Source organism: Anas platyrhynchos, chromosome W (assembly GCF_047663525.1).
Source record: "Anas platyrhynchos isolate ZD024472 breed Pekin duck chromosome W, IASCAAS_PekinDuck_T2T, whole genome shotgun sequence".
Classification (NCBI taxonomy): domain Eukaryota; kingdom Metazoa; phylum Chordata; class Aves; order Anseriformes; family Anatidae; genus Anas; species Anas platyrhynchos.
This window is the reverse complement of record NC_092620.1, coordinates 4,103,770-4,129,351: the sequence shown is the minus strand read 5'-3', so window position 1 is coordinate 4,129,351 and position 25,582 is coordinate 4,103,770. Positions and strand designations below refer to the sequence as shown.

General features: G+C 47.5%; 1 protein-coding gene across 2 annotated transcripts in view; it reads right to left on the bottom strand.

The window, feature by feature from the left end:
• Positions 1-25,582, bottom strand: part of LOC101798468 (transcription factor RFX3) — a 264,473-nt gene that overhangs the window by 224,558 nt on the left and 14,333 nt on the right. The window lies entirely within an intron of this gene.

Sequence of the window (25,582 nt, the reverse complement as noted above, 5' to 3'; positions counted from 1 at the left end):
CCCTGGAGGTGTTCAAGACCAGGTTAGATGAGGCCCTGGCAACCTGATCTAGTTGGCGGTATCCCTGTCCATGGCAGGAGGGTTGGAACTAGATGATCTTTAAGGTCCCTTCCAACCCAAGCAATTTTGTGATTCGTGTATTCATTATACCCAAGTGAAAGCTACTCATCGACAGCTATGGAAAACTGAAATAACGGGGCCTTCGAAGCCGAAAATCACCAAAGTTAATCAATTATAAAGTCTGATATTGTATAAATTGAAGTGCATCTCTATTATTGTGTCTATCCTATAAATATATATATACACACACACATATACTTTCTGTGTGAAGGTATAAGTTTATTTAAATTAGAAAATGAAGGGGTTAAAAGCATTGTGAGGAATGTTTTAGCAATTCGTGTCAATAGAGAGCTTGAAGGGAAATGTTTTTGTAGGCTTTTCCTTGAAGTCTCTGATATCTGGGGGGGGGGGGGTTCAGCATAACTGCTAACTATTATGACTATTGCATGGGACACTATGCAAGTCTCTGATATCTGGCCAGGAGATTAAGGAGACGGGGAGAGCTGAAGAACGACTAAAAGACAAAGCCTGCAGGGGACGATGTGCAAGCCTCTTACATATAGCCAAGATGGACAAAGGAGAAGGACAAGAAAAAAAAACTGGGAGGAAGACTATGAGCCTTCAGGACGTGAGACCCCCAGAGGGACCACTGGAGACTGATATGCATGCTCCAGTAGGAGGGTTTGGATTCCGGAAACTAATTATAATAACCCTGTTTTTTTTAGAAGTAGTAATGAATATGTATTAGCCTAGGAGCATAAAAATCAGCATCTCAATGTAACTGGTGTGTGTCTTGGCGGAGCAGAGACTCCTGGCGCACCCAGCACTGTTTGCTTACCTCTATTCCTTTAATAAATTGTAAACTTTGATTATAATCCTATTTTGGGACTTAGCAATTTATAACAGCATTATTAGTCCTTTTTTGGTTGAGTGTACTCAGGAAGCCAGAGAGCGAAAGAAATCAAGAAGTGTTTTTGAATCCCTAGAGCCAAAACACCCATTTTGCATTGATAGTTTCCTATGAGTTTTCTGCCAGCCTGGCAATGGTTGACTTCTTGATTTCCGGATCTGAAGTTGTAGGTAAAGAAAATTTTAGTCCTACTAATTACAGAAGTAGTTTTCTTTGTTTGTATGTGTGTTAATACAGTGCACATTTAAATGTTTCTCAAAATTAGTGAATGTGGAAAATATAAGACTCATCTAACTTTAGGACGTTAGATATGTCTCAAAGGGGGGAATTACAATACCAGTAGATAGTTAACTCTTCTTTCTGCGAAAGAGATAAAATATGTACTTTGAGGGAAGGGTTAGATGACCCAAGCCTTGGAGATGCCTAAATCACAGAATCACAGAACTGTAGGGGTTGGAAGGGACCTCAAAAGATCATCGGGTCCAACCCTCCTGCCAAAGCAGGTTCCTCAGAGCAGGCTGCCCAGGTAGGCATCCAGACAGGCCTTGAATATCTCCAGAGAAGGAGATTCCACAACCTCCCTAGGAAGCCTGTTCCAATGCTCCATCACTCTCACTGTGAAGAAGTTCTTTCGCACGTTAGCGCGGAACTTCCTGTGCTCTAACTTGCAGCCATTGCCCCTTGTCCTATCCCCACAAACCACTGAGAAGAGGTTGGCTACATCCTTCTGTCCCCCACCCCTCAGATATTTATATACATTGAGGAGATCCCCTCTCAGTCTTCTCTTCTCCAGGCTGAACAGACCCAGGTCTTTCAGCCTTTCTTCATAGGGAAGATACTCCAGGCCCCATATCATCTTTGTGGCCCTCCGCTGGACTCTTTCCAGGAGATCCCTGTCTTTCTTGTACCAGGGAGCCCAGAACTGGACACAGTACCCCAGGTGAGGCCTGACCAGGGCAGAGTAGAGGGGGAGGATCACCTCCCTTGACCTGCTGGCCACACTCCTTTTAATGCACGCCAGGATCCCATTAGCCCTCTTGGCCACAAGGGCACAGTGCTGGCTCACGGTCAACCTGTCATCCACCAGGACCCCCAGGTCCTTTTCGTCAGAGCTCGTCTCCAGCAGGTCGTCCCCCAGCCTGTACTGATACTTCGGGTTGTTCCTTCCCAGGTGCAGGACTCTACACTTGTTCTTATTAAATCTCAATTGGTTTCTTCCTGCCCATCTCTCCAGCCTGTCCAGGTCTCACTGAATGGCAGCACAGCCTTCTGGCATGTCGACCACTCCTCCCAGCTTTGTGTCATCGGCGTACTTGCTGAGGGCAGACACTATTCCCTCATCAAGGTCATTGATGAAGATGCTGAACAAGACCGGACCCAGCACCGACCCCTGGGGAACACCGCTAGTCACAGATCTCCAGCTGGACTCTGCTCCGCCGATTACCACCCTCTGAGCTTGGCCAGTCAGCCAGTTCTCAACCCACCTTGCCATCCACTCATCTATCCCACACTTCCTCAGCTTTGCTAGTAGGATGTCATGGGAGACAGTATTGAAAGCCTTGCTAAAGTCAAGGTAGATGACATCCACTGCTCTCCCCCCATCTACCCAGCTGGTGATGCCATCATAGAAGACAACGAGGTTGGTCGAGCACGACTTCTTGGTGAATCCATGCTGACTACTCATAACCTTCTTCTCTTCCAATTGCTTGGAGATGGCATCCAGAACAAGCTGCTCCAATACCTTTCCAGGGACAGAGGTGAGACTGACTGGCCTGTAGTTTCCCAGATCCTCCTTTCTGCCCTTCTTGAAGACCGGAGTGACATTGGCTATCCTCCAGTCTTCAGGCACCTCACCCATTCTCCAGGACCTTTCAAAGATGATAGAGAGCGGTTTGGCGATCACATCTGACAGCTCCCTTAGCACACGCGGATGCATCCCATCGGGACCCATGGATTTGTGTGTGTTGAGCCCACTCAGACACTCCCAAACCACTCTCACGTCCACCAGGGGGAAGCCCTCCATTTCCCAGACCCTTTGTCCTATTGCCAGGGGCGAGGAGTCCCGGGGGAGTGTCCTTGAAGCAAAGACTGAAGCAAAGAATGCATTCAGTATCTCTGCCTTCTCAGCGTCTCCCGTGACCAGGACACCCCCCTCGTTCAGCAAGGGACCCACATTATCCCTAGTCTTCCTCTTGCTGTTTACATACTTGAAAAAACCCTTCTTATTATCCTTTATCTCTTTTGCAAGCCTCATCTCTAGGTGGGCTTTAGCCTTCCTCGTCGCATCCCTGCAGGCCCTGACAACACATCTATATTCCTCCCAAGAAGACAGGCCCTTTTTCCACATTTCATAGACCTTCCTCTTCCTTCTGATCTTACTGATGAGCTCCTTGCTCATCCACGCGGGTTTCCTGCCACCCTTCCCCAATTTCCTGTTCCTCGGGATGTACCGATCCTGAGCACAGAAGAAGTGCTGCTTAAATGTAGCCCAGCTCTCACAAGCACCCTTGCCTTCTAGCAACCTATCCCATGAGATACTCCCAAGCAGGTCCCGGAAGAGGTCGAAGTTGGCTCTCCAAAAGTCCAGGGTAGCAATCCTGCTTTTAGCCTTACTTCCTTTGCCTAGTTCCATTTGGAACTCCACCATCTCATGGTCGCTGCATCCCAAGCTGCCCCCAGCCTTCACATCCCTAACAAGCCCATCCCTGTTGGTAAGAACGAGGTCCAGGAGCACCCCCCGCCTCGTCGGCTCCTCCACCACCTGCGTCAGAAAATTGTCCTCAACGCACTGTAGGAACCGTTTGGACTGCTCGTGCCTGGCCAAGTTGCTTAGCCAGCAGATGTCTGGGTAACTGAAGTCCCTCATGAGGACCAGCGCTCGTGATCGTGAGGCTACTAGCAGCTGCTCGTAGAAGGCCTCATCAACTTCCTCCTCCTGATCTGGAGACCTGTAGTACACCCCTACCACTGTGTCTCCCATACCAGCCCACCCCTTAATTCATACCCCCAAGCTCTCCACTTGTCCTTCACCCTCCCCCAGCTGGAGCTGGGTACACTCTAAGTGCTCCCTCACATAAAGGGCAACCCCACCCCCTCACTTCCCTAGCCTGTCTTTCCTAAAGAGGACACAGCCCTCCATGACTGCGTTCCAGTCATGTGAGCTGTCCCACCACGTCTCAGTGATCGCAACAGTTGCGAGGCCACGATCTCGAACACAGATCTCTAGCTCATCCTGTTTATTTCCCATGCTCTGTGCATTGGTGTACAGGCACTTTAGGGAAGTAGCAGGTGCAGTTACCCCTGGGGAGATGCAAGAAGAAGATACTGGACAGGGGATCATCCAGTATCCTTCCTTGGCGTGCATTAAATGATTAACTGAGGAACTGCTAATCAGAAAGACCATTCCGTTGACATTCTTGAGGGAAACATCCTGACATATGCCCTTGAATATGTCACCAATCAACATAACGTGAATAATTGGCTGAAAATCAACGATGAGGAGTATTCTAATGTGAACTATCCTCATTATAATAGTAAAAATCACACCCCTAGGCTGGGAGACCCCAGCCCAACAAGTGACCCTTTCTCTCTGAGGATGCGCAAAATGATTGTTATGTCAGCAGTATGCAAATTATGTAACCAGCCAGAGACTAGGGGATTATACCAACATGTAAACATATTGATAAGGCACTGCATAAAGAGTGGTGCAGAAAATCCGTAGGTGTGACAGATTTGCAGGAAACCACCTGGTACCCAGACCTGTGAAATTCTGAAATAAACAATTTCTTGACCTAGTGTGTAGACTGGCTTATTGCACACCGGATAACAGTTCTGATTTTTTTATCAAAAAATATATGCATAACATTAAATTCTTGTTGCTTTAAATAAGAGTTGACTCTGAGTGAATTCCGGATGCCTGGGGAGACCCATTCTGCTGGGGGAAAAAATGGGATCTCCAAACGTCATCAAGGAGAATATGCAACATATAGATGGGCTCGTGATCGTGGGATGAACATGACCATGGACATCATTGCACAGGTGTCCTAGTTTCAGCTAGGAAAGAGTTAATTTTCCTCCTAGTAGCTGGTAGAGCGCTATGTTTTGGATTAGGATGAGAAGAGTGCTGATAACACCCTGATGTTTTAATTGTTGCAGAGCAGTGCTTACGCCAAGCCAAGAACCTTTCAGCTTCTCTCTCTGTCCTGCCAGCGGGCAGGCTAGGGGTACAGTAAAAGCTGTGAGGGCACAGACCCAGGACAGCTGACCCAAACTGGCCAAAGGGGTATTCCATAATATCTGACGTCATGCTAAACAACATATAGGGGTGGCTGGCTGCTTAGGAATAGGGTGGGCATCAGTCAGCAGATGGTGAGCAATTGCATTGTGCATCACTTGTTTCTTACACATTATTAGTAGTACTACTATTATAATTTATTTTTTTTTCTGTCTTAATAAACTGTCTCTATCTCAACTGTCGTGGTTTAACCCGGCCGGCAGCTAAACACCACGCAGCCGTTCGCTCACCCTCCCCCCTCCCTCTCTGGGACGGGGGAGAGAAATGGAGAGTGAAGCCCGTGAGTTGAGATAAAGACAGTTTAATAAGACAGGAAAATAATAATAACAAAAATAATAATAACAATAATAATAATAATGATACAATGGTGATAATACGAAAGTAATAGTATGTACAAACAAGTGATGCACAATGCAATTGCTCACCACCCGCTGACCGATGCCCAGCCTAACCCCAAGCAGTCCGGCCCCCTCCCCCCGGCTAGCCACCCCTATATATTGTTTAGCATGACGTCAGATGGTATGGAATACCCCTTTGGCTAGTTTGGGTCACCTGTCCTGGGTCTGTCCCCTCCCAGCTCTTACTGCACCCCCAGCCTGCCCGTTGGCAGGACAGAGCAAAAGGCTGAGATGTCCTTGGCTTAGTATAAGCACTGCTCTGCAACAATTAAAGCATCGGGGTGTTATCAGCACTCTTCTCATCCTAAGCCAAAACACAGCATTCCACCAGCTACTAGGAAGAAAATTAATTCTGTGCTAACTGAAACCAGGACATCTATCCACCCCTTATTCCATACCATTTATGTCATGCTCAGGTTACACTCTTTTCCATACATTCTAATTAGTCACCTATAGTAATCATGGTAGTGATAACATACAGTATAATATACTATTTAACATGGTACAATTCAGTTCATGGGCTATTCTCACCCAGTATTAAATCTCCTTGAGGTACACACCGGACCTCTCCGTTCTTTTGCATCACCCACCAAGTGTATCCAGGTCCCTGAGCGAAAACAATTCCACGAATAGGTTTGCCTTTTCCTGAGGCAGGAGTAGCCCAGACTGTTTTACCCAGCATATTTTTTACATGCACTACAGGAACTTTATCCCCATCTACAGTACGTAACAGGTTTGATTGGGCAGGTCCAGCTCGGTTGGTAGATCCCCTAGTATTGACTAACCAGGTGGCCTTTGCCAAATGCGTATCCCAGTTTTTGAACGTCCCAGCGCCCATTGCTTTCAAGGTAGTCTTTAACAGGCCATTGTATCGTTCAACTTTCCCGGAGGCTGGTGCATGATAGGGGATGTGATACACCCATTCAATACCATGTTCTTTGGCCCAAGTGTCTATAAGGTTGTTTCGGAAGTGAGTCCCATTGTCTGATTCTATTCTTTCTGGGGTGCCATGTCGCCATAGGACTTGCTTTTCAAGGCCCAGGATGGTGTTCCGGGCGGTGGCATGAGGCACAGGATATGTTTCCAGCCATCCGGTGGTTGCTTCCACCATTGTAAGTACGTGGCGCTTGCCATTGCGAGTTTGAGGGAGTGTGATGTAATCAATCTGCCAGGCCTCTCCATATTTATATTTCAGCCATCGTCCTCCATACCAAAGAGGCTTTGACCGTTTGGCTCGCTTGATTGCAGCACATGTTTCACAGTCATGAATAACCTGTGCTATAGCGTCCATGGTCAAGTCCACCCCTCGATCACGAGCCCATCTGTATGTTGCGTCTCTACCTTGATGGCCTGAGGTGTCATGGGCCCATCGGGCTACAAATAATTCACCTTTATGCTGCCAATCCAGGTCCACCTGAGCTACTTCAATCTTAGCAGCCTGATCCACCTGCTGGTTGTTTTGATGTTCTTCAGTAGCCCGATTCTTGGGCACATGAGCATCTACGTGGCGTACTTTCACAGCCAGGTTCTCTACCCGAGCAGCAATATCTTGCCACAATGCAGCAGCCCAGATGGGTTTGCCCCTACGCTGCCAGTTGTTTTGCTTCCATTGCTGTAACCATCCCCACAGGGCATTTGCTACCATCCATGAATCGGTGTAGAGATAGAGAACTGGCCATTTTTCTCGTTCAGCAATGTCTAAAGCCAGCTGAATGGCTTTCACTTCTGCAAACTGACTCGATTCACCTTCTCCCTCAGCAGCTTCTGCAACTCGTCGCGTAGGACTCCATACAGCAGCCTTCCATCTCCGATGCTTCCCCACAATACGACAGGACCCATCAGTGAACAGGGCATATTTCTTTTCATTCTCTGGCAATTGGTTGTACAGTGGGGCTTCTTCAGCACGACCCACCTCCTCCTCTGATGATATCCCAAAGTATTTGCCTTCTGGCCAGTCCATGATCACTTCCAATATTCCTGGGCGACTGGGGTTTCCTATTCGAGCCCGCTGAGTAATCAGTGCAACCCACTTGCTCCATGTAGCATCAGTTGCATGATGCGTAGAGGGGACCCTTCCCTTGAACATCCAGCCTAGTACCGGCAATCGGGGTGCTAGGAGGAGCTGCGCTTCAGTACCGACCACCTCCGAAGCAGATCGAACTCCTTCATATGCTGCCAATATCTCCTTTTCAGTTGGAGTATAGTGGGCCTCAGATCCTCTGTATCCCCGACTCCAAAACCCCAGGGGCCGACCTCGAGTTTCCCCAGGTTCTTTCTGCCAGAGGCTCCAGGTGGGGCCATTCTCCCCGGCTGCAGTGTAGAGCACATTCTTTACATCTGGTCCTGTTCGAACTGGCCCAAGGGCTACTGCATGGACTATTTCCTGCTTGATTTGTTCAAAGGCTTGTCGTTGTTCAGGGCCCCATTCAAACTCATTCTTCTTACGGGTTACTTGGTAGAGTGGGTTTACAATCAGACTGTAGTTTGGGATGTGCATTCTCCAAAACCCCACAACACCTAGGAAAGTCTGTGTTTCTTTTTTGCTAGTTGGTGGAGACATAGCTGTTATTTTGTTGATCACATCCATTGGGATTTGACGACGTCCGTCTTGCCATTTTATTCCTAAAAACTGGATCTCTCGTGCAGGTCCTTTGACTTTATTTTGTTTTATGGCAAAACCGGCTTTCAGAAGGATTTGGACTATTTTCTTCCCTTTCTCGAAAACTTCCTCTGCTGTGTCACCCCACACAATAATGTCATCGATGTACTGCAGGTGTTCAGGAGCTTCCCCCTGCTCTAGCGCAGACTGGATCAGCCCATGACAAATGGTAGGGCTGTGTTTCCACCCCTGGGGCAGCCTATTCCAAGTATATTGGACTCCCCTCCAAGTGAAGGCAAATTGTGGCCTGCACTCTGCTGCTAGAGGGATGGAGAAAAATGCATTAGCGATATCAATTGTGGCGTACCACTTGGCTGCCCTCGATTCAAGTTCATACTGAAGTTCCAGCATGTCCGGCACTGCAGCACTCAGTGGTGGCGTGACTTCGTTCAGGCCGCGATAGTCCACTGTTAGTCTCCACTCGCCATTAGACTTTCGCACTGGCCATATGGGACTATTGAAAGGTGAATGAGTCTTGCTGATCACTCCTTGGCTCTCCAATTGACGAATTAGCTTATGGATGGGGATCAGGGAGTCTCGGTTAGTGCGATATTGCCGCCGGTGCACAGTTGTGGTAGCGATTGGCACTTGCTGTTTTTCGACCCTCAGCAACCCCACAACAGAGGGGTCCTCTGAGAGACCAGGCAAGGTAGATAATTGTTTAATACCCTCTGTCTCTAAGGCAGCTATACCAAAAGCCCACCGGAACCCTTTTGGGTCCTTGCAATATCCTCTTCTAAGATAGTCTATGCCAAGGATACATGGAGCATCCGGGCCAGTCACAATGCGGTGCTTTTCCCACTCATTCCCAGTCAGACTCACTTCAGCCTCCAATACAGTCAACTGCTGAGATCCCCCTGTCACTCCACAAATATAGATGGGCTCTGGTCCTTTATAGCTCGATGGCATTAGAGTACATTGTGCACCGGTGTCTACTAAAGCCTTATACCTCTGTGCGCGTGATGTGCCAGGCCATCGAATCCACACAGTCCAATAAACTCGATTATCCCTTTCCTCCCCCTGGCTGGAGGCAGGGCCCCCCTAATCCTGGTCAGAATCTTCCTCGGTTCTGTGTTTGAAGGACTGTCTGCTGGAAGTTGGAGCAGCAAACTTTTCAGAGAATCCCTTTTTCCTGATTGTTTTCTTTTGCAACTCACGTACCCGTGCCTCTAGGGTTGCGGTAGATTTTCCATCCCATTTTCTCATGTCCTCTCCATGGTCTCGTAAGTAAAACCACAGGGTGGCACGGGGTGAGTACCCACCATATCGTCTTCCTTGTGTGGGTGAACGCCTACCCCTGACAGCTGAGACACTGCTTTGTACAGGTACGGAGGAGAATAATCTCTCTTCAAGTTGGTGAACCTTTTCAGAAAGTTTCTCCCAAGTGTTCTCTTTTGGTTGGTGGACACTGGTTGGTTCAGGTGGGGAGGAAGATAGATTCTCTTTAAGTTGGTGGACCTCTTCAGAAAGTTTCTCCACAGCTGAGACGCAGGCCTGTAAGGAAGAGGAGAGACTTTCTTCGTACTGCCGGAGTTGTTTAGCCGCTTCATCCACTGTGGGTTCCTCATCCTCTTTCCAGGCCATTATTGCCAATGAGCTGGCATATGATGATGGTGCACTCCGTACAAACTTCCGCCACATGGGTCGTGTACACTTGACTTCATCTGGGTCTTTGGATGTTTGTCTGAGGTCTGGATCCTCATAAACCACTTCCCGTACGGCTAATTCCCTCAGGTACTGGATTCCCTTCTCCATAGTGGTCCACTTGCCCGGTAGACATAAAAGTTCTTCCTTGAAGGGATACCTTTCCCTCACAGCTGAGAGGAGACGCCTCCAGAGGCTGGTGGATTGTGCTCCATCTGCAATTGCTTTGTCAATGCCGGCGTCTCGAGCAAGGGATCCCAACCGTCTGGCTTCCCTGCCGTCTAATTCCACACAATTGGCTCCAGAGTCCCAGCACCGGAGCAGCCAGGTGACAAGCTGCTCACCTATACAGCGACCAAAATCTTTTCGCACATCTCGTAGCTCGCGCTCGTTTAGGCTTCGGGTAGTTACTGTTGCTTTTTCGGCATCCTCATCTTCCTCCTCCTGAATCCTTGATGGCCCAGCGTCGTCGTCATCTTCATCATCTTTATACCTAGTTTTGGCAGAAGCCTTACCTGGATTGGCAGAAGACTCTCTGCGTTCTAAACGACCTGAATTTCTATACCATATTTTCACCTTCTCTACAGGGGCAGCTTGCACTGCTACTGCTCGTTTCTCTGACTTTGTTACAGGGTCTGCCACAGGGGTTGGAATGCCCTCTGCAGGGGCAGCTTGCACTGCTACTGCTCGTTTCTCTGACCCCGTTACAGGGGTTGGAATACCCTCTGCAGGGGCAGCTTGCACTGCTACTGCTCGTTTCTCTGACTTTGTTACAGGGTCTGCCACAGGGGTTGGAATGCCCTCTGCAGGGGCAGCTTGCACTGCTACAGCTCGTTTCTCTGACCCCGTTACAGGGGTTGGAATACCCTCTGCAGGGTCAACTTGCACTGCTACAGCTCGTTTCTCTGACCCCGTTACAGGGATTGGAATACCCTCTGCAGGGTCAACTTGCACTGCTACAGATTGTTTCTCTGACACGGCCACAGGAGCTGGAGCGGCTGCAGGAGCTGGAGCTGGAGCTGGAGCAGTTGCAGGAGCTGGGACTGGAGTAGCGGCAGGAGCTGGAGCTGGAGCGGTTGCAGGAGCTGGAGCTGGAGCGGCTGCAGAAGCTGGGATTGGAGTAGCGGCAGGAGCTGGAGCTGGAGCAGTTGCAGGAGCTGGAGCTGGAGCGGCTGCAGGAGCTGGGATTGGAGTAGCGGCAGGAGCTGGAGCTGGAGCGGCTTCAGGAGCTGTAATTGGGGCGGCTGCAGGAACTGGAGCTGGAGTGACTGCAGGAGCTGGAACTGGAGTGGCTGCAGGAACCGGAGCTGGAGCGGCTGCAGGAACCGGAGCTGGAGTGGCTGCAGGAGCTGGAACTGGAGCGGCAGCAGGAACCGGAACTGGAGTGGCTGCAGGAGCTGGAACTGGAGCGGCTGCAGGAACCGGATCTGAAGCGGCTGCCGAGTCCACCGTAGGGGTCACAGTGGCCGTTGGATCTGTCACAGGGCTTGGAGTGGCTGCAGGGTCTGTCACTAAGTTGATAGCAGTATCAATGGCAGCTCGATAGGCATGAGCCAGGCCCCAGCATGTTACAATGATTTGTGTTACTTTGGAACTGCCAGAGTCATGACACCTTTTTTTCAAGCATTCTGCCAGTTTTTGAGGATTTTGCCATTGCTCAGGGGTGAATTTCCAAAACACTGGGGGTGCCAACTGCTCTAGATGCCTGCCCATATCCACCCATACTCCCTGCCACCCACAACTATCCTGCCTCCGGGCAGATCTCCGGATGAGCTCCCCAAGTAGTTGTTTAACTTTAAGCAGAATCTGAAGTGCATTCATGAGGCAGAACAACAAGACTATGGTATTCCGAGTATCCCAATAATATTCAATATCTTGGAGAGCTATTTTGACAAGCTCAGGGGATAAGAGGGTGGTGAAGGAGGAAGGCAGATATTTTGAGGGAGAAGGCAGAGTGATCCAGGAGGATACAGGGGTGGTGAAGGAGAAAGGGAGAGTAATCAAGTAAGAAAAATTATCTTCCCCTTTTCCCTCCACAGACTGACTCTCTAATGGAGAAAAACAATAGGTATAATTGCTAATAGTTCCCAAGATACTGTTTCCAAAGTACAGAGTCCACGATGTTACTGAGTATGAATACCAAGTTAGAGTCATGACCAGATATCTTATCGTCTCATAAGCCATTGCTATAATACTCAGTACCATAATGATCTGAAACCAGGGCCCAGAGAGGATAAACAACACTACAGAGAGAAAATACGGAAAATAATGTACTATAATACTCAATTTGGAAAACAGGCGCAGCAGAGTTGAGATTAAAGCAATCAGCATCATGACAAGTGACTATTAAGCAGGTCTAATCCTTACACCAATTTTAGTTTAACACACTCTGATCAGATCTGCCGTTATCTCAACCTTTCGGGCCCCACGTTGGGCGCCAAAAAGGCTGTCGTGGTTTAACCCGGCCGGCAGCTAAACACCACGCAGCCGTTCGCTCACCCTCCCCCCTCCCTCTCTGGGACGGGGGAGAGAAATGGAGAGTGAAGCCCGTGAGTTGAGATAAAGACAGTTTAATAAGACAGGAAAATAATAATAACAAAAATAATAATAACAATAATAATAATAATGATACAATGGTGATAATACGAAAGTAATAGTATGTACAAACAAGTGATGCACAATGCAATTGCTCACCACCCGCTGACCGATGCCCAGCCTAACCCCAAGCAGTCCGGCCCCCTCCCCCCGGCTAGCCACCCCTATATATTGTTTAGCATGACGTCAGATGGTATGGAATACCCCTTTGGCTAGTTTGGGTCACCTGTCCTGGGTCTGTCCCCTCCCAGCTCTTACTGCACCCCCAGCCTGCCCGTTGGCAGGACAGAGCAAAAGGCTGAGATGTCCTTGGCTTAGTATAAGCACTGCTCTGCAACAATTAAAGCATCGGGGTGTTATCAGCACTCTTCTCATCCTAAGCCAAAACACAGCATTCCACCAGCTACTAGGAAGAAAATTAATTCTGTGCTAACTGAAACCAGGACATCAACCTACAGGCTTCTTTTTCCTGATTCTCTCCCCCATCCCAGAGAGGGAGGGGGGAGGGTGAGCAAACGGCTGTGTGGTGCTTAGCTGCCGGCCAGGTTAAATGACAACAGGTTATCTATGAACGTGAACCGCGCACTGCAATTGAGCAAGCCAAGCAATTAAAGCCTCTTTGGTATGGAGGATAATAGCTGAAATATCAACATGGGGACACCTGGCACACTAATTATATCACACACCCTCAAACCCACAATGGCAAGCGCCATGTACTTACAATGGTGGAAGCAACCACCAGATGGCTGGAAACACACACACCATGCATCACACCATTGCCGGAAACAGTACTCTAGGCCTTGAAAAGCAAGTCCTATGGCATCATGGCACCCCAGAAAGAATTGAGTCAGACAATGGGACTCATTTCTGAAACAACCTCAGAAATACCTGGGCCAAAGAGGACTGTATTGAGTGGGTATATCACATCTTCTATCATGCACCAGCTTCCAGGAAAATCAAACAATACAACGGACTGTGAAAGACTACACTGACAGCAACAGCTGCTGGGACATTCAAACACTGGAATACACACTTAGCAAAGGCCACCTGGTTAGTTAACACCAGGGGATCTGCTAACTGAGCCAGACCTGCTCAATCAAAACCCCTACATACTATAGAAGGGGATAAAGTCCCTGTGGTACACATTGTACTGGGTCTGGCTGGGATGTTAACTTTCCCTGCAACAGCCCATACAGCACTGTGCTCTGCACTTGTAGCTAGAACAGCAGTGGTATCACACCAGTGTTGTGTCTGCTGCTGAGCAGTGCTGGCACAGCATCAGGACTCGCTCTAACCCTCCTAGCGGGTGGGCAAAAATGTGAGAAAGAAACATCACCAGGGCAGCTGACCTAAACCAACCAAAGGGATATTCCAAACCATATGATGTCACACTCAGCAATAAAAGGTGGAAAAAGGAAGAAAAGGAGAGGGGTGGGCTCTCGTTATGAAAATGTCTGTCCTCCCAAACACCGGCTACGTGCGTTGAGGCCCTGCTTCAAGGACGTGGTCAAGCATTGCTCGTTGGTGGAAAGTAATTTCTTTCCTTTGCACTTCGACATAGCCTTTACTTTTTTTTTTTTTTCCCTTTTCCCCTTTAGTTAACTTGTTTAATTAATAATAAACTTTCCTCAGTAATTATTTTCCTTTTTATTAAATTATCCTTATCTCAACCTGTGAGTTGTTCTTCCCTTTACTTCTTCCCCTCCTCTTCTAAGGAGGGGGAGTAAGAAAGCCGTTGTGGTGTTCAACTGCCTAGCACTGTAAAACCACCCCACACACAAAAAAAAAAAAAAAAAAACATTCTGGGGAAGATAGCCTGGGTTATTCCTGCCTCAGACAAAGACAAACCCAATCCTTGGGATTGCTTTTGCTCAAAGACCCAGGTGCACTTGGTATGTAATGCAGAAAGATGGGGAAGTCCAATGAGCACCTCAAGGGGATTTGATGTTGGGTGAGAATAGCCCATGAGTTGAATTGTATAATGCCAGATGTTTTATATATGTAAAATGTTGTATGACATCACTACTATGCCAATGGTATTAGAGTGAGAATCATCCAAATCAATGAATGAGTTTTGATGGAACCAAGCAATGCACAGAGGTGACAGAACCAGAGCTAGCTTCAGCATGCAACAATTCAATGCTGCACAACCATCCTTCCGGGCAGGAGAGATGGTATGACAGATGGAGCCCAGAGTCATGGACTGTAATAAATAGCTTGGTCTTCAAAATAGGACTATAATCAAAGTTTACAATTTATTAAAGGAACAGAGGTAAGCAAACAGTGCTGGATGCACTGGGAGTCTCTGCTCCACCAAGACACACACCAGTTACATTGAGATGCTGATTTTTATGCTCCTAGGCTGATACATATTCATTACTACTTCTAAAAAAAAAAAAAACAAAAAAAAAACAGGGTTATTATAATTAGTTTCCGGAATCCAAACCCTCCTACTGGAGCATGCATATCAGTCTCCGGTGGTCCCTCTGGGGGTCTCTCGTGCTGAAGGCTCATAGTCTTCCTCCCTCTTGTCCTTCTCCTTTGTCCTACTTGGCTGTATGTCAGAGACTTGTGCAACGTCCCCTGCAAGCTTTGTCTTTTAGTTGTTCTTCAGCTCTCCCCGTCTCCTTAATCTCCTGGCCAGATATCAGAGACTTGCATAGTGTCCCATGCAATAGTCATAATAGTTAGCAGGTATTCTGAAACCCCCCAGATATCAGAGACTTCAAGGAAAAGCCTACAAATACATTTCCCTTCCAGCTCTCTATTGACACAAAATGCTAAAACATTCCTTTGCAAAATACAAGAACTATATACATTAACCACTCTGTTTTTCTTAGACTTGTGGTTATACAAGGGTATGTAAGACAGAAGGTCACATTCATCACACCATGCGGCCCTAGCACTGTTCCATACTGACACGAATCAGATGAGCATATCTCACATGAGATGAACTCAACATGAACATCTTATAGAGATAACCCAAAGACTAAGAAAATTAAAATTGCATGCATATATCAGAAGACAGAAAGGGTGGTGGCGATTAATTGTGATGGTTTAGAAAGCGTGGGACCTGAGCATGATGTAGATGGTACAGAATAAGGGGTAGATATCATCCTGGTTTCAGCTGGAAGAGAGGTAGTTTTCCAAATAGTGGCTGGTACAATGCTGTGCTTTTAATTTAGGAGAAAAATAACACACTGATGTTTTAGTTGTTGCAGATCAGTACTTACACAGAGGTAAGGACTTTTCAGCTTCTTGTGCTGTACTGCTAGCAAGAAGGCTGGGGGGTGCACAAGAAGCTGGGAGGGGACACAACCAGAACAGCTGACCCAAACTGGCCAAAGGAATATTCCATACCACATGACATCATACACAAAAATAGAACTAGGGTGAGTTGGCCAGTTACTCAGGGACTGGCTGAGCATTGGTTGGCAGGTGGTAAGCAATTGCCTTGTGCCTTGTTTTGTGTGTTTTTTTATTACTATTATTTTCCCTTCCTTTTCTGTCCTGTTAAACTGTGTATCTCAACACACACACACACAATTCTCTCCCTCAATCCCACTATGCAGGAGTGAACAAACAGCTGCACTGTGCTTAGCTGCTTGCTAGATTAAACCACAACACCAGGTTCACTGGTTTAGGATGGAATCTGCATCTCCATTCAAATTCATATCACACCAAAGCAGCTAGATTCAGTGCAATTTATAAAAGATAGGTCAGAACATAGGGGAGGAAAAAGGTGTTTTCTCTAAATTTAGTTTGTAATGGTGCACGTGGGTGAAGGTATGGATATGAAGCAATGAGAAGTTAAGCACTAGCACACTTCATGTCAAACCTTCCTTTGTGAGCAAGCTTTTCCTCCCCATTAGGTAGAGAATAACATGAAATCAGAACAAGCAGTCAGAGGAATAATCGATTTATTGAAATAATCTTTTTTATTATAAAAATCCAACAGTTACACAAGTTACTTGCATGACATGTAAGGCATTCTTTTAAATCAATCTCTATCACTAGACCACTATTACATCTGAAGTAATGAAATATCCTTATTAACTGCTGCTGTGCCAAATATTTAAAGTTTTTTAAAATGCATTAAAGGGGGGGGGGGGGGGAAAGAGAGTGTTGCCTCTGTAAGAGACCAATAGCTGCACCTCCACATCAGACTGATCTGGTTCCAGCCAGCTCCAAAACAGACCCACCACTGGCCAAAGCTGAGTAGGAAGGGAGGAGGGGGAAGCATGAGAAACAATCCTGCAGACACCAAAATCAGTGAAGGAGGTGCTCCAGGTGCCAGAGCAGATACCCCTATAACCTGTGAAGGGGACCACAACAGAGCAGGTGGATATGCCCTGAAGAAAGTTACAGCCCATGTCGAAGCAGGCTGCTGGTAGGAACAGCAGCCCATGGCAAGTAGCCCACAGAGGAGCAGGTTCATGCCAGAAAACTGCTGCCCATGGAGGTCACACACTTATACTGTCTCTGGCTAGGATAGAGTTAACCTACTTCATAATGGCTCACATTGTGCTATTTTTTTGATTTGTAATTAGAATAGTTTTAATAACACAGAGATGCTTTAGTTGCTGCTGAGCAGTGCTTATGAGAGAGGGAGTTAAGAGAATCTTATCAAGTAGCAATAGAGCAATGACAACATTAAACTTGGATGCTACTTAGTGTCTTTGCTAACTATGGTGCATTGTGCAAATTAACTAAAGCAAGAAGCCTTGGGCCCCTTACCAAGGTCATTCTCCTAATAAGAGCATGAGCTTATCTTAAGAAACTGGTCCTGCAGATAGACAAAAGCCAAGGAGCAACTGAGTCTGCGCAAAGTCAAGAGGTCAACTAGCAGTGACGAGGAAGAGTCATTAATCTTCATCCCCATGACCACCACCAGAATACACTGTGCAAGCACAGATGGGAGAAGTTTATGGAAATGACTTATTGGAGCTAATTTTAATACAAAGCGGGGACAGGTTATGAATACGTATAAGCGTATTGTGAAACTTCATGCATATGTAACTCTTTACTGCATATAACCAAGGCAAATTGCTGCGTCAGGTGCACACGACTTTGGTGGGACTACCCCCCCATGCCGCCCAGCACTGAATAAACATACCTACTTTACAATCTTACTGATTGTGGAATCAGTTTTTCACGGCACTTCCACAAATCCAAGTCTTTTCTGTTTCTCATGCTGCCCTGCCAGCGAGGAAACAGAGGGTGCACAAGAAGTTGGATGGAGCCATAGCTAGGACAGCTTACCCAAACTGACCAAAGGATATTTCATACCATATAACATAGCGCTTAACAATAAAATCTGGGGGTAAAGAAGAAGGAAGGGCAGACAGGACATTCAGAGCTTTGTATTTTCAAGTAACCCATTACATGTGATGAAGCCCCACTTTCCTGGAAATGGCTAAACACCTGCCTGCTTATGGGAAGTAGTGAATGAATTCTTCATTTTACTTAGCTAAAGCAAAGTTGTGTGCTCAAGCTATTAAAGTTCTTTATCTCAACCCACAGGTTCTCACTTTCACCCTTTCCAATTCTCTCCCCCATCCCACTGTGGGGGAACAAGCAAGAGACTGCATGGTGCTCAGCCACCTACCAGGGTTAACCCACAAGAGCAGTTTCCTCCTGAAGGATTGTAGCCTGTGGAGAGGACCCACAGGTAGAGCACAGGAAAAAACATAAGGACAAAGGACTTTCAGAAAGGAAGCATTATGTTACGGACTGAGTACAACAACCCCTACCCCCCATTCCCCATCCTCCCTCCTGTATCACTTGGGCCCATGGGAGGAGGTACAATACTTCAGAACAAAAGAGTGAAGTTGATCCTGGGAAAAAGTGTTTTAATGTTTGTAATTGTTTCCTCACCATCCTACTCTGACTTGAATTAGCAATAAATAATTTTTCTCCAAGTCGAGCCTGCTTTGCCTATAACTTACCAGTTATGGTCATCTATCTTATTTTCTTCCCCCCATCTTGTTAAGTCTAACAAGATCATACTAATTCAAAAAGTTGTTTGTACAAGTGCTTAACTCCCACTTAAATTTTCTGAATTCACATACTCAAAACTAAAAATGGGTTGCCCAGGGAGGTGGTGGAGTCACTATCCCAGAGGGTGTTTAAGGAAAGGCTAGATGTGGTACTTAGGGACATAGTTTAGCGAGTAATACTGGTGGTAGGGCGGTGGTTGGACTAGACGATAACGGAGAGCTTTACTAACCTTAATGATTACAAAATCACAGAATTTCTAGGTTGGAAGAGACCTCAAGATCATCGAGTCCAACCTCTGACCTAACACTAACAGTCCCCACTAAACCATATCCCTAAGCTCTACATCTAAACGTCTTTTAAAGAACTCCAGGGATGGTGACTCCACCACTTCCCTGGGCAGCCTGTTCCAATGTCTAACAACCCTTTCGGTAAAGAAGTTCTTCCTAAGATCCAACCTAAAACTCCCCTGGTGCAACTTAAGCCCATTCCGCCTCGTCCTGTCACCAGGCACGTGGGAGAATAGACCAACCCCCACCTCGCTACAGCCTCCTTTAATGTACTTATACAGAGCAATAAGGTCATCCCTGAGCCACCTTTTCTCCAGGCTGAACAAGCCCAGCTCCCTCAGCCACTCGTCGTAGGACTTGTTCTCCAGGCCCCTCACCAGCTTCGTCGCCCTTCTCTGGACTCGTTTGAGCAACTCGATGTCCTTCTTGTAGCGAGAGGCCCAAAAATGAACACAGTACTCGAGGCGCGGCCTCACCAGAGCTGAGTACAAGGGGACGATCACTTCCCTAGACCTGCTGGTCACACTGTTTCTTATGCAAGCCAGGATGCTGTTGGCCTTCTTGGCCACCTGAGCACACTGCTGGCTCATATTCAGCTGACTATCAACCAATACTCCCAGGTCCTTCTCTGCCTGGCAGCTCTCCAACCACTCATCTCCCAGCCTGTAGCTCTGCTTGGGGTTATTGCGCCCCAGGTGCAGGATCCGGCACTTGGCCTTGTTGAACTTCATGCAGTTGACCTCAGCCCATCGGTCCAGCCTATCCAGATCCTCCTGCAGAGCCTTCCTACCCTCAAGCAGATCGACACATGCGCCTAGCTTGGTGTCATCTGCAAACTTACTGAGGGTGCACTCAATGCCCTCATCCAGATCATTGATGAAGATGTTAAAGAGGACGGGCCCCAGCACCGAGCCCTGGGGAATGCCACTAGTGACTGGCCTCCAACTGGACTTGACTCCATTCACCATGACTCTTTGGGCCTGGCTATCCAGCCAGTTTCTAACCCAACGAAGCGTGCGCCACTCCAAGCCAAGAGCAGCCAGTTTCGTGAGGAGAATGCTGTGGGAAACAGTGTCAAAAGCCTTACTGAAGTCAAGGTAGACCACATCCACAGCCTTTCCCTCGTCCACCCAGCGCGTCACTTTGTCATAGAAGGAGATCAGGCTCGTCAAGCAGGACCTGCCTTTCATAAACCCGTGCTGACTGGGCCTGATTGCCTGCTTGCCCTGCAAGTGCCGCGTGATGACTCTCAAGATAATCTGCTCCATGAGTTTCCCTGGCACTGAGGTCAAACTGACAGGCCTGTAGTTTCCCGGGTCTGCCCTCCGGCCCTTCTTGTAGATGGGTGTCACGTTTGCTAGCCGCCAGTCAACTGGGACCTCCCTCAATAGCCAGGACTGCTGATAAATGATGGTAAGCGGCTTGGCCAGCTCCTCCGCCAGTTCTCTCAGTACCCCCGGGTGGATCCCATCCAGCCCCATCGACTTGTGCACATTCAAGTGCCATAGCAGGTCAGCAACCATTTCTTTGTGGATAGTGAGGGCCACATTCTGCTCCCCATCCCCTTCCACCAGCTCAGGGTACTGGGTATCCAGAGAACAAACGGTATTGTCCCTAAAGACTGATGTAAAGAAGGCATTAAGCACCTCTGCCTTTTCCTCATCTCTTGTAACTAAGTTCCCCCCCGCATCCAGTAAAGGATGGAGATTCTCCTTAGTCCTCCTTTTTGTGTTGATGTATTTGTAAAAAGATTTTTTGTTTTCTTTAACGGCAGTAGCCAGATTGAGCTCCAGATGAGCTTTGGCCTTTCTAATTTTGTCCCTGCACAGCCTCACTACATCCTTATAGTCCTCCCTAGTGGCCTGCCCTCTTTTCCAAAGATTATAAACCCTCTTTTTCCTCCTAAGCTCAAGCCACAATTCTCTGTTCAGCCAGGCTGGTCTTCTTCCACGCCGGCTCGTCTTTGGGCACGTGGGGACAGACCGCTCCTGCACCATTAAGATTTCCCTCTTCAAGAGTGCCCAGCCTTCCTGGACTCCTCTGCCCTTCAGAACCACCTCCCAAGGGACTCTACCAACCAGTGTCCTCAGCAGCCCAAAGTCAGCCCTCCGGAAGTCCAATACAGTGGTTTTGCTGGTCCCCTTCCTGGCCTCGCCAAGAATAGAGAACTCCAACATTTCATGGTCGCTCTGCCCAAGACAGCTCCCGACCACCACATCCTCCACCAGTCCTTCTGTGTTTGTGAAGAGAAGGTCTAGCGGGGCACCACCCCGGTAGGCTCATTAACCAGCTGCATCAGGAAGCTATCTTCCACGCTCTCCAGAAACCTCCTAGACTGCTTTCTCTGGGCTGTGTTGTGCTTCCAGGATATGTCAGGGAAGTTGAAGTCCCCCACGAGAACAAGCGCCGACGATTTCGCAACTTCTGTCAGCTGCCTGTAGAACTCCTCATCCGTCTCCTCATCCTGGTTTGGCGGTCTATAACAGACCCCGACCAGGACGCTAGCCTTGTTGGCCTTCCCACCGATCCTAACCCAAAGGGACTCGACCTTGTCATTCCCAGCCTCGAGTTCTACAACATCAAAAGATTCTCTAATATAGAGAGCCACACCACCACCCCTTCTGTGCTGCCTGTCCCTTCTGAAGAGCTTATAGCCAGTCATTGTAGCACTCCAGTCATGAGACTGGTCCCACCACGTCTCCGTGATGGCAACCAAGTCGTAGCCTGCCTGCTGCACGATGGCTTCCAGCTCCTCCTGTTTGTTACCCATGCTGCGTGCATTGGTGTAGATGCACTTCAGCTGGGCCATTGCCTTATCCCCTGGCCTAGCCATTGTTCCCCCTGGCACATTTCCAACAAGCCTTGTTTCAGCCCCATCCCCCTTCTTACCTAGTTTAAAGCCCTCTCAATGAGCCCTGCCAGCTCCTTGCCCAGGATCCATTTTCCCCTAAAAGATAGGGACCCGTCTGCAGCCATCAGGCCGGGTGCTGAGTAAAGCACCCCATGGTCAAAAAAAACAAGATTTCTGTGCTGGCACCAGCCCCTGAGCCACGTGTTTATCAGGTGGGCTTTCCGTGTCCTCTCAGTACCCCTACCTGCCACTGTAGGGATAGACGAAAACACCACCTGTACTCCTGCTCTAACCGTCCCAGCCCCCTGAAGTCTCGTTTGATAGCCTTGAGGCTTCTCTCTTCAATATCGTCACTGCCTGCCTGGACTATCAAAAGAGGATAATAGTCAGAGGGGTGAATCAGGTTGGGAAGCATCCTGGCAACGTCCCTGACCCTGGCCCCAGGGAGGCAGCAGAGTTCCCTACGGGTAGGGTCAGGCCGACAAATAGGGCCCTCTGTTCCCCTGAGAAGAGAGTCTCCCACAACAATAACCCTTCTGTCTTTCTTGGTGGAGACAGTCCTGAGGCATGGAGTCGACCTCCTCGCCCTAGGCATCCTCCTGGGTACACTTTCTACCTCATCCTCACCCACCAGTCTCTCAAGCTCCAGGGCCTCAAACCTGTTGTGTAAGGGCACCTGGGAAGGTGGAGCCGGTGGGGGAGGGCATCGCCTGCGATGTCGAGCAGGGAGCTGTTTCCATTCCTCCTCAACTCCCAGGTCCCCTCCCTCTGCCCGACGGTGACAGGGCAGGGTGTCCACCCCCATTTGGGGTGTCTCACCCCGGTACCTCTCCTTAAGGCCCTGCAGGGAGTTGCTTCACCAGTCTATCTCCCGCTCGCACTCCCTGATATCCCTCAACCTCTCCACCTCCTCCTTGAGCTCCGCCACCATGTGGACCAGGTCATCCACCTGCTCACACCTCACGCATGCAGTTTCTCTGCCTCCCGCCGATGGCAGCAACAGCTGTGTAAAACCACCACACAACTGTGTGTCCCATATATTTTCCATAGGGCATAGATTCCAGTCTCTGAAACTAGTTCATCTTTATCACTTTGTAGGTCTAGTCATTGAGTATTTTCTCCATATGGTTGCTTTCATGGTGGTCTGTTCAGTCTCTGGGGGGTGGGTCCTTGGGCACTCCTGCTGCAAATGTCACATATTCCCACAGTAGTAGCAATCTCTATTTTCTCCCCTAATGTTCCTCTCCCTATATCCGTTTCCCCTTCCTTGAACCAATCCAGGGCTTAACTTTCACCTTCCTCAGACTCCTCTATTTTCTCCTCTAGCCTGCAATTTCCTTGCAAGTGCTGATGCCAATAAAGTAGCTTCCTGTTTCTTGGTTCTTTATCGTTCTTTCATTTCCACCTTTTGTTTTTCCTCTAGCCTATCGTAAAGAAATATCACTGTGCTCAAAATCTTTTGCAACGTCTCCCCTTGCCAACCCAGCATATGTTACTTAAAATATTTACGAATATCTGGAGCAGCTTGATCTACAAAAACATTTATGGCTAGGGCATCATTACAGTTCTGGGGAGTCATCCCCCCATGTTTGAGCAACACTTGATGTAATAACCCCCAGAAATCGCTTGGGTGTTCATCTATGCATTGTCTGCTCTCCTGTACCATGGCCCAGTTCACCACTACTGCACACCCTTAAATGGCCTCGACCAAATTTCTCAGAGCTGTTTGAAATGCTGCTTAATCCCATGGATGATGCACGATGCCTTCCAGCTCCTCCTGTTTGTTACCCATGCTGCGTGCATTGGTGTAGATGCACTTCAGCTGGGCCATTGCCTTATCCCCCGGCCTTGCTATTGTTCCCCCGGTACAGCTCCAACTAACCTTAACTTTTCTAACTAACCTTAAGCTTTTGTAACCTTATTGATTCTATTCTATGAGCTTGCTTAAAAACTTCCCTATAGACAAGCCTAAATACTTGTTTCAAATATGTTTCATAAATGCTTTATTATGTTCCCAATTTAGAAAAACATGCCACATGATTATTCTAATATAAACACAGAACTGTTTTATTGAATGTATCATCTCCACCTAATATGCTATGCAGTGAGAATTCTAATGTTAGTGATATCACAAAATAACATTCTGAAATGTAACATTTGAGCTAGAAAATACCATCCACAGTCTGAGGAGAGCCATTTAACAAAGCTGCTTTTTTCCAGACTGCAACACTAAAAAAAATCCTAAGTGAATAACATCATATTTTCATACAATGCTCTTGTTCTACACTATAAATTATAGCTATTACTTTTATTAATTGAAGCTGTCGTTTTATGCTGTTAGGACAACTCAGCTATTCCAAAAAAACTGTACTATTTTAAATGAAATATAATAGGGTACAGAGAACTAATTTGGACTTTATATTACAGTTATGGTAAAGGCAAAAAAACTACAAACTTCTAAAAGCAGACCAAATCAATAAGGACATTAATCTAGTTTCGATTTTGATTTTACTGGTGTTTAATTTTTTTTTATTTATTTTTTTAAATCAGTGTTCTAGTTCTCAAGTCAGCCAGGTGAGAAGTTACACAACTAAATTCAAATTAAAAAAACTAACACATTTTACTGTTCTGTAAGAGAATGTCTGTGTATCATTCCACATCCATACCACCTACCTGACCATATACTATGTTTTTCACACACCGAATTTGAAAAGGTAAAACTGAAGCCAGGGATAGAAGAATGGAGGCTTTGCTCTCAGACCCTGGAAGCAAAGATATATTCACCTCTGACTGGAAAGACTCTGAAATGGAGCAGAAGCAGCAATACAGGTGGACAATTTTACCTCAGGGGTTTACAGGACCACCGATTTATTTGGGCAAGTTCTAGAACAGATTTGGAGCAATTTCAACCTCCCAAGGAGGTGTTACCGTTAAAATATGTGGTTTATCTTTTATTGTCAGGACAGTAGAAAACAGTTGTGAAGGAAGCTACTAACAGGCTATTCAACTTTCTGGGAAAACAGGGCTTGGGACTACTGAAAAATAAACTACAATATGTAGAAGGAGAAGTCAAGTATTTAAGGCATCTAATGTCTGAGGGAAAAGGAAGAATAAATCCCAAGAGTGAAGCCATGGATAGAAGAATGGAGGCTTGTTTAATCACATTAAAATAGATGTTGCCGAGTGTCTTTGCTTACTACTGTGCAAATTAACCGAAACAAGGAGTCTCGGGGCCCCTCACGGGTGGGGCTTTTGTTTTTTGTTTCCTGACAAAAGCGGGGATCCTGTCTCAAAAACTAGCTGAGAGTGATCTTGTGGTTTGGAGAAGAGCCAAGGAGCAGCTGAGTCCGTATAAAGGCAGGGGGTCGACTAGTGGTGATGAAGAGGAGTTATTGGACTTCATCCCCACAACCTCCCCGACAACCACCACCAGAAGGCAATACGCAGGCACAGATAGGAGAAGTTTATGGAAGTGAATTCTGGGAGCTAATTTTAATACGAAGTGGGGATAGGTTATGCATATGTATAGGCATATAGGGAAATTTCATGCATATGTAACTCTTCACTGCATATAACCAAAGCAAGTTGCCACGTTGGAGAAGGAGGGGGGGAAAAAAAAGCTGCACGGAAGCACAGAGAGAAAGGGCGGGGGGGGGGAAGGTTATTTTCTACTTCCCATCAAGGAGCAATGTTCGGCCACGTCCTGGGAAACAAGGCCTCAAAACACATAACAGTTGCTCGGGAGGACAGCCCCCTCCCCCACGAGAGCCCCCCTTTTTATTGGGGAGTGTGACATCAGGTGTTATGGAATACCCCTTTGGTTGGTTTAGGTCAGCTGCCCCAGCAATGTCCCCTCCCCATCACTTGCCCACCCCCAGCCTGCT